Here is a 10,199-nt window from a genome sequence, read left to right on the forward strand (position 1 = left end):
ACACCTAGTTCTCCTTTATCAAGTGATGAACTACAGCAATGGAATCATTTTACCATTGACAATGGGTACCTACTCCATAAGGGGAGAGTTTGTGTACCGACGGACACCAACATTCGGTTCCACATTCTTTATGAATGTCATGATAGTCCAGTGCAGGGCTCCCGGGAATTAGAAAAACTTATGCTCTCGTACGACGACAGTTTTACTGGCCAGGTCTACATGGCTTTGTTCAAGCTTATTTCTTGCATTGCCAAAAATGTCAAGTTAACAAAGCAGAGCGCCTGAAAGCAGGAGGACTCTTACATCCTTTGGAGATTCCCAATGGAAAATGGGAAAGCATCTCTATGGAAGTTTATTGTAGGTTTACTGACCACTATACAAGGTCATGACTCAATATGGGTGGTCGTAGACATGTTGACTAAACTATGTAAGTTTATTCCAACCAAATCAACGGTTAAGACACCAGAACTAGTCAAGTTATTTGTGGACAATCTATGCAAATTGTATGGTTTGCCAAGTAACATTGTTAGTGACCGTGATCCCAAGTTTAACAGCCAGTTTTGGAGAGCTGTATTTAAACAATTGGGTACACAACTAAACCTCAGTACAACTGATCATCCAGAAACGGATGGTCAAACAGAATGGGTTAACCAGGTGCTAGAGGATATGCTAAGAGCATATGTCAGCAAAAAACAGTCAGACTAGGAAGAATACTTATCTATTCTCGAGTTTGCCTACAACAGTGCTAAGCATGTCACAACAGGTTTTAGTCCTTTCATGCTCATGTACGGGTTTCAACCTAGGTCACCAGTTACGATGGGGTTGGCAACCGAAAAACTCCAACGGGTTAAGGATTTTCTCCAAGAGCACATGGATATGCTGAAACTTGCTCGTCAGAATGTCCGGCAAGCACAGGATTGGTATAAGAAGTACGTTGATGAGAAACATTGACAAGTTACCTTCGAAGAAGGGGAGAAAGTATTTTTACGTGTGCCAAGACATTTAGAAAGTCTGAAAATTGGGCCGACACCTAAATTATCTTCCCGATATTGTGGACTTTTCAAAATACTCAAGTGAGTAGGTGATTGTGCCTACAAATTATTACTACCTTCACATTCTCGCATTCATCCGGTGTTTCATGTAAGTCGTTTACGTAAGCGGTCACATGGGGACGACAATGTCATTGACCAATAGGTTTTGGTTGATTTCATTGAACCTCCTACCCTACGGCATGAACCTGAACGTGTTCTTGATTATCATGAGTTGCATACACATCATCACGTACGTCAACAAGCCTTAATCAAGTGGAAAGACCAACCTGAAGAAGGTGCCACTTGGGAAAACATTAGTGTTCTTAAGAAGAAGTTCCCCACTTTTGTTTTCGAGGACAAAAACTCTTCTTAAGGGGGGAGTAATGTCAAGACACCGGCAAGGCCGGACAAGACAAGGGCAAGGCCGGGCTAGGTGGTGTGGAATGGGGAGTCTAACTAGGGCAAAGGGCCAAGGGCTTTGCTATATAATGGGTGGTTGGGTGGTGGACTCTCAGGCTCTAGCTTCCCTTGTCTTACATGGCTAGCGCTTTTTGAAGTAGTTTCTCTACAGATGACTATGTGTTGACAGATCCACATTTTCTTGAGCACATGCAGTGTTCTATTGAGCTCTTTTGAGAGCAGATATCCCCATAGGGATTTGCTTACTACATGCAACAGTTCTTGGCACCTCTTTGTGTGTGGTTATTCATGTACAATAGTTCGGGTGATTCACTTTGTATTTTTGTATGGTACCATGTGAGTGTACAAGAGGGGGGGTTTTGGAGGTTGCACATATGGATAAACAATGGGGGTTGGCCCCATATTATCTCCTGCTCATACTGTATGTATAAGAGGGGGGGGGGAGGGGGGTATAAGGAGAGGGGTGAGTATAAGGTAAGGGATATAAGCCCCGTGCTCTCTTGGTTGTGTATGACATTTCTAGCTCGGTTGACAAGGAATATTGCTCGCTTACGCTGTGAAAATCTCAATGCACGCTCTGTAGAATGAGGACTCTGTAGAACAAGGACTATCGACTCTAGAGGCAAGGACATGCAACCAGAGCAATGAGTTAATTTTTTTAAGTTGATAGTGAGCATCAATCAACACACCAATGATGTTGTGGCTTGGTTTACAGGTGGAATTGTGAGTACTTGCAGTATCCGATGACAATATTTCCAACCATGGGAATTTCATGATTCCAACTCAATTACATAGAATGAGCCAATAAGTGTAGAGGGGGTATTGCCTAATGCAATATGCCTTCAAGCATTCTAGAATTTAACTCTTTTTGTAAGTATTAAAAATGAAGGTCACCCGCCCACATCTAACCCTAGTCCTCGTGCTCGGATCTGCAGAGAGGTAGAAGAGCACACAACTGTTGAGGGGGTGAGGTAGGCCAAGGACACCACAACCCACAAGGCATAAGAGATAGCCAATAGAAGGCGAGAGAGGCCCAACACCACGCCCAAGTACACACAAAATTTAGCATTTTGTCAAAACGCTAAAGCAAGGTAGAGAGAGACACACACAAAGAGAGAGAGAGAGAGAGAGAGAGAGAGAGAGAGAGAGAGAGAGAGAGAGAGAGAGAGAGAGAGAGAGAGAGAGAGAGAGAGAGAGAGAGAGAGAGAAAGAGAGAGAAGCAGCTATGGTGGATGGCAAGCTCATGCAAGATCTACATTATTCCTCCTCTCAAGCATGTAGAGATTCCTATGCCAACACGGTGAAGTTCTAGTTAAACTTGAAGCAGCCAATGTAAACCATGTTGATTGGAAAATACAATGTGGGACTGCTCTTCCTTTTCTATCTTCAAATTTCACTTAATATACTATCAAAAGACTACCAGAGGTCTCTCCTATTGATGGTTCTTGCTTACTAGTTGCAGACCTAACTGCTTGGAGACTGCTTTGCAATCCATTCAAGATATTGCGAGTCTGAAGTTGGATGGTTCCAACCATGCCAATCTTCTTATCATTGCTACATCTGGTGGCGTTGGCTTATATGTTGTACAGATAGTGAAGCTTGGCGGTGCACACATTACCGCTACTTGTGGAGCCCACAATATAGAGCTTGGAAAAGTTGGGTGATGATGAGGTTCTAGATTACAAAACACTAGAAGGAGAGAGCCCTTTTGGTCAACTTTATAATCCGGTTATTCATGGTACAACTGGGATTCCCTTTTGAAGTTTAGTCCCACTCTTAAACCTATTTCCAAAGTGGTGGATCTTACTCCAAACTTTGACTCATTGGCGTCGATAGCTATACAGAAATTAACTTTCTGTAAGCAGCAATCAATTCCATTCTTGATGTCTGCCAATGCCAAGGATTTTGCGTTCTTAACCAACCTTGTAAAGGAGGAAAATTTGAAGACTGGGGTGGAATCCCAACACCCCTTGTTAAAAGTAGAAGGAGCAGGGGCCAGTAGTAAAGAGGGGCATGTGACATGAAAGGTAACAGTGACATTTGATGGTTAAGCCCATCTCAAATAAGTACAAATTTTGCAAAGTAGTTGTTTGTTATTGGTGCATATTTGTGTTTTAAGGTATTTGTGAGTAATCACTCTTTCACGGGCTGACATGCCCATTTGTGAGTGAGTGAGTGTGTGTGTGTGTGTGTGTGTGTGTGTGTGTGTGTGTGTGTGTGTGTGTGTGTGTGTGTGTGTGTGTGTGTGTGTGTGTGTGTGTGTGTGTGAGAGAGAGAGAGAGAGAGAGAGAGAGAGATCCTCACTTCCCCTTCACAACCTAAATTTTGGGAGGCAAACCTGACATCGAGAGTTTCTCGCCATGAGCAAGTCAAGATAACCTCCGGATCTCAAGAAATATATGACAAGAAATAAAGGCCATAGGGTGCTCTCTATGCTACTAAAAAAAAGCATTATTTGCTCTATATTGGCACCCTATGGCCTGAAGAACATAGGGTCCCCTGTATGCTAGTAAGAACCTCTCTATGCTCTACATTGACATCCTATGGCCTCAAAGCCACAAGGTGGCCTCTATGTTTTGAAGAAACCCTTCATGATGGTTTTTTGACAACTTATGGCCCCAGGGCCATAGGGTGTTGTCTATGTCTTTAAAAAACACTATTTGCTCTATATTGAGGAGACCTTGTGGGCTGAAGGCCATAGGGTCCCCTCTATGCTAGTAAGCACCTCTGTTTACTCTATATTGGCACCCTGTGGCCAAAAGGCCATAGGGTTTCCTTTATGCTAGTAAGAAGCTCTCTATGCTCTATGATCTATGCTCTATATTGACATCCTATGGCCCCAAGGCCACAAGGTGCCCTCATTGTTTCCAAAAAACCCTCATTGGTTTGGAAACCTATGGCTCGAGGGCCATAGAGTGCTCTCTATGTCTGTACAAAGCACTATTTGCTCTATATTGGCATGCACCCTAAGTCCTGAAGGCCATAGGGTCCCCTCTATGTTAGTAAGAACCTCTCTATGCTCCATATTGACATCCTATGGCCCCAAGGGCCACAAGGTGCCCTCTATGTTTTCAATTTGAAGAAACCCTTTATGATGAATTTTTGACAACCAATGGCCTAGGGTGCTCTATATGCCAGTAAAAAACACTATTTGCTCTATATTGGCACCATGTGGCTTGAAGGCCATAGGGTCCCCTCTATTCTAGTAAGAACCTCTCCATGCTCTATATTGGCACCATGTGGCTTGAAGGCCATAGGGTCCCCTCTATTCTAGTAAGAACCTCTCCATGCTCTATATTGGCATCATTTTGCGTAAAGGCCATAGGGTCCGCTCTATGCTAGTAAGAACCTCTCTATTCTCTATATGGTACCATGTGGCCCTCGGGGGGTTCACTATGTGTAAAACTACCATATCACGTGCGTTCAAGACATGTTTGTAAAACCCCTTATTTGTGAATTTTATTAGAAATATAATATACCCTTTTCTTTTAAAATCTGTAAGTGCCCTTTTGTATATATATTTTTGTAAGTTTCAAGAACTTTAAATACCCTTCTGTTGCACTCACGTGATAGGTTACTTTTTTATTAGGTGACCTCCCTTGGCTGTGACCTGAAGGCCATAGGATCCCCTCTTTGCTGGTAAGAACCTCTCTATGCTCTATATTGGCATCCTATGGCCCCAAGGCCACAAGGTGCCCTCTATGTTCAGAAGAAACCCTTCATGAGGGTTTTTTTGCAACCTATGGCCAAGGGTGCTCTTTTTATGGCCGTGGGGTTTTTTGTATACTAGGGAAAACTCTCCATGCTCTATCTTGGCATCTTATGGCCGTTGTCCTCCATGCTAAGAAGAAACCACCATTGCTCTATGTTTGTCTCCTATTGCTTTACGACAACAAGGTGTCATCCTCCATGCCAATTAAAAAAAAACATAAATGCTCTACATTGACACCCTATGGCCCAGGGTCGTGGTGTCCTCGATGCTACTAAAAGCCCCTCTATGCTCTATGTTGACACCCTATGGCCCCAGCGGCACAAGGTGCCCTCTCTCTCTCTCTCTCTCTCTCTCTCTCTCTCTCTCTCTCTCTCTCTCTCTCTCTCTCTCTCTCTCTCTCTCTCTCTCTCTCTTTTGGATATAAATTGTTTATTTGACCTAATTACCTCTCTTCCTCTCCTCCCTCTCTCTCAGCTTCCTCTCCTCTGTTTGTCTCTTTTTCCCTCTTTTCTCTCTCAATCCAAATAATTATTTTTCTCCCTCTTCTCATCTCTCCTCATTCATATAGCAGATGGTCTTTTGTCAAATTTGGGCGTGAATATCTACCGGTTTACCCTAAAACATTGTCATTCACGCACCCCCTACCACATCTTCTCTTTCTAGGACCTCTCTACATCAACAAAACGCGTACAATACAAAGGTTGGTTCTTTACTATTTTACTATTTTTTTTAATAGAGAGGTAAATAAATGTACAAAGAAAGATTGAGCTTACATGTGAGCGCTGTCGTGAGGCACTTCCCTGTTTGGGAGAGAGGCATAGGGAGGAAGAGAGATGACGGAAGAGGCGGTGCCATAGGACGCTTGGCGTTTGAGAGAGGCTCAGGGAGGCGTTTGATGTCGTGAGGTACTGCATGCTTGAGAGAAGGCGCACGGAGGGCGGCAAAGGGCGGCTATTTGTTCGGCAAAGGGCACCTCTGTTTGTTTGGGAGAAGAGGTGCAGCAAGGGTGACATAGGGGCGCTGCTCATTCGAGAGAGGAGGCACTTCGAGGCGTAGGGAGGGCACGCGGCAGAAGGGGAGCAAATGAGCCATTCGAGAGAGGCACAGAGAGGGAGGGCGTTTGGGAGAGACGCAAGGGGTGTGCAGGGAGCGTTGTTCGAGAGAGCAGAGGAGGCACAGGGAGGGCTTTCGGAGAGGCGCAGGGAGCTCGCAAAGAGCGTTGTTCGAGAAAGTAGAGGATGCGCAGGGAGGACGCACGACAGAGATAGCACATGTAGGGTTTCGAAAAAGAAAGAAAGAGAGACAGAGATAAAGTTAGTTAATTTTGTTAATTCAAAATTCAAATTTTGAATTTAAAATTTTAAACTTAAACTTACCGTTCTTCTTTATTTTGAATTTTGAAGGGTTTAGAATCGTTTTCTTAGTGGGAAAGTCATACCAGTGGATTGGAAATTGAAAGAGCTTTTCGGGGGGGGGGGGGGAAGAATTATGGAAATTTTTCAAAAAGTTGGCGTGAGATCTTTTCAGTGTCTGTATCTTCTTGCTACGAGTGGAATGATACCCATGGTTGAAATCACCGTCTCGGGACCAAAAATTGCATACTAAAAAATACAGTAAAAAGCAATCAAAATTAGAGAATTTTCGCTCTAAAAAAGTGTGCTATTTTTTGGTGCAGTGTTGACCAGGAGAGTTAAAAACTAATTTTGGAAAAATTTGGGGTAAGCAAGAAAAAAAATTCAAAATTTTTACCTTTTTTTTGCACGTGCAATTGTACACTAGTTGCAAGTGTGTTTTGAAAGTGTGAGCATACATACAACATACACATATTTATACAAATAGTATTTAAATCAGGAGGTCATATACTAGAATGGGTTTCAAAGGTGCTAGTACGCATTTGCAAAAAGGGTTGTAAAGGTGCACATACGCAATTTGATCACACATTTGATCATGCGATACGTGTGTGACGTCGTTTTTTATTTCCCTTCAAAGACGTAACCATATCATATGGATGTACATCCATGGGACTACTTGAGACACGGTATCTAGATATTGTAAAGAATGAGGATGCAAGAGAGCTACACAAGACAAGCACAAAGCACACAGAGATGGAAAGCTTCTTCTTCTTCTTCACAGAAAAGAGAGTACAAAATGACTAAGTGCTAAAGCTGAAAAGTAGCACATATGTACATGCGGTCACTAAGTGTGAACTCGCTGGAAGCGTACTAGGCTGGCACTATAAGTGTAGTCCAGCTGTAGAATCACTGGCAGAGATCCTCCGTGTGGGTCACCTAACGCGCCAGTGAGTAAATGCCGTAAGCGGCCAAGACCCGTAGTGGATGCCAGCTCAAGGTGTAGAGCTCGACATCTCAACACTCCCCCTCGAGCTCTGCATGTCGCAGAGTCCAAGCATAGTCCGGAAACGTCGAAGCTTCTCAGCTCAGAGGGCCTTGGTAAAGATATCCGCTATCTGCTCCTCTGTGCTGACGTAGACCAAGTCGATGTCGCCCGCCAACACTCGCTCTCGAACGTAGTGGTAATGGACCTCTATGTGATTGGTCCTAGCATGGAACACTGGGTTCCTAGCCAACTGCATGCTGCTGAGGTTGTCACAATGAATGACAATCTGCTGGTCCACCTGCACTCCCAAGTCCTCAAGTAATGTGCGTAGCCAAGCTACCTCGCACGCCGCAACTGCTGCACCTCTGTACTCGGCCTCTGTGCTCGATAAAGCAACCGTAGGCTGCTTTTTGCTACTCCAAGTAACAGCAGCACTCCCAAAAGAGAACATGAAGCCACTCGTAGATCTCCTATCAACAATGCTACCTGCCCAATCTGCATCTGTATACCCATACAATGCTAATGGTGCATCTGCTGCATAGAACAATGCGTAGTCAAGAGTCCCTTGCACATACCTAAGTGTGCGTCGTACTCCATCCAAATGTGGCTTCCTCGGAAGCTGCATGAACTGACTCTCCAAGCCTACTGTGTAGCTCAAGTCTGGCCTTGTGATAGTCAAGTAGATTAGACTACCCACCATCTTCCTGTACATATTGACATCCTCAACAACATCACCCTTCTCTGCACTCAGCTTTGCATTCACATCCAAGGGAATGGAAATCGGCTTACAATCAGCCATACCATACTTTGACAACATGTCCAAAGCATATTGTCTCTGTGACAGCCATACACCCTCTGGAGTCCTGATCACCTCAATGCCAAGAAAGTAGCGCAACTCGCCCAAATCTTTCATTTCAAACTCCTGTTTGAGAAGACCCTTCACATGGTCAATCTCCATAGCATTGTCACCAACAATAATAAGGTCATCTACATATATGGTAATGACCACAATCCCCACATCACTCTCACGTACATAGAGTGAATGATCAGCATGAGCTCTCCTAAAACCAATACTGACAAGATACTTGGCAATCCTGTCATACCATGCTCTAGAGCTCTGCTTCAAACCATACAAAGCTTTGAGAAGTCTGCATACATAATCTGGGTAACCTGGATCGACATAACCAGGTGGCTGATCCATATACACTTCCTCTTGCAACTCACCATTCAAGAAGGCATTCTTTACATCCATTTGATGCATAATCCATCCTCTAGATGCAGCCACTGCTATGACAGCTCTCACAGTCGTCATCTTTGCCACTGGAGCAAAGGTCTCCTCATAGTCTATGCCATACGTCTGTGCATAACCCTTTGCGACCAGCCTTGCCTTGTGACGCTCAATGTTACCATCAGCCTTATGCTTGGTTTTATACACCCATTTACAGCCAATAGCTTTCTTGCCACTTGGCAATGGAACCAACTCCCATGTGTCATTTGCTTCCAATGCAGCCATCTCTTCATTCATTGCATCATCCCAATGCACATTTCCAACTGCATCATCAAAACATGTGGGCTCCACATCCTGTATCACCTTAGCCATGTAGGCTTGGTGATGCGCTAGATACCCATCATAAGTCAATTTCTGAACTGGATTTCTGACTCTATTAGATCTGCGCGGTCCTGGGTCACTCCTTTGCCCTCTAGCATCTTCTTGTACTTTCCTTACACCAGGTGTCCTGACAGCCGGAATTCCAAATTCCTCATCAAGACTTTGTTCAAAACCATCTGAATCCATGTCTACATGTGAAAAACCTGATGATGCATCAACCATAAAGGGAGGTTCATCAACCTTTTCCTTTCCTTTTCGTGATACATTCCCTGTACCTGTTGGTGGAGTAACCTGCGTACGTAGTCTACCATTCCATGGTTTCTCAACAGAGCCACAAGAAGAGGACTCTTGTGGTCCACTCAAAACCTGTGACTGTGGCCTCACATTTTGTACAACCACATCATCTTTTACATCAGCCCCAATAGTGCCATGTGCATTACTGTACCAGCTGCTCATCTCATCAAAGACTACATCTCTGCTCACTCGTAATTCTCGTGTAGTAGGATTGTAGCACCTGTACCCCTTTTGTTCAAGGGAATATCCCACAAGAATACATTTCTCTGCTTTAGGATCCAATTTCCTACGCAACTCATCTGGTACATGCACGTAAGCTATGCAGCCAAACACTTTCAAGTGTGCCAAATCAGGCTTTGTACCTGTAAACTTTTCCTCAGGTGTTACATCATGCACCGCAGCTGTAGGTGTCCTGTTCATAATGTACACAGCTGTATTTACAGCTTCAGCCCAGAAATGATGAGGCATGTTCTTCTCATTCATCAATGCACGTGCAACCTCTGCAATGTGCCTGTTTTTCCTTTCTGCGACCCCATTCTGCTGTGGAGTATATCTGCATGTAAACTGCCTGTATATACCATGCATTCGTAGAAAATCTGAAAAATCATTGGAGAAGTACTCTCCCCCTCCATCTGACCTCAATGTCTTGATTTGCATATCTGTCTCCTTCTCAATCATGACTTTGAAGTCTTGAAAGTGACCAAACACTTCACTTTTGTTACGCATGAAGTAGACCCATACTTTCCTTGTATGGTCATCAATGAAAGAGACATAATACCTGCAACCATGTATACTT

The 10,199-nt window shown here is 43.9% G+C and overlaps 1 pseudogene; it reads left to right on the forward strand.

Moving 5' to 3' along the window:
* The first annotated feature begins 2,676 nt into the window (after nt 1-2,676).
* Nucleotides 2,677-3,502, forward strand: LOC147421765 (chloroplast envelope quinone oxidoreductase homolog; annotated as a pseudogene).
* Nucleotides 3,503-10,199: the final 6,697 nt, after the last annotated feature.

Source organism: Adiantum capillus-veneris, chromosome 27 (assembly GCF_014529385.1).
Source record: "Adiantum capillus-veneris isolate H3 chromosome 27, ASM1452938v2, whole genome shotgun sequence".
Classification (NCBI taxonomy): Eukaryota; Viridiplantae; Streptophyta; class Polypodiopsida; order Polypodiales; family Pteridaceae; genus Adiantum; species Adiantum capillus-veneris.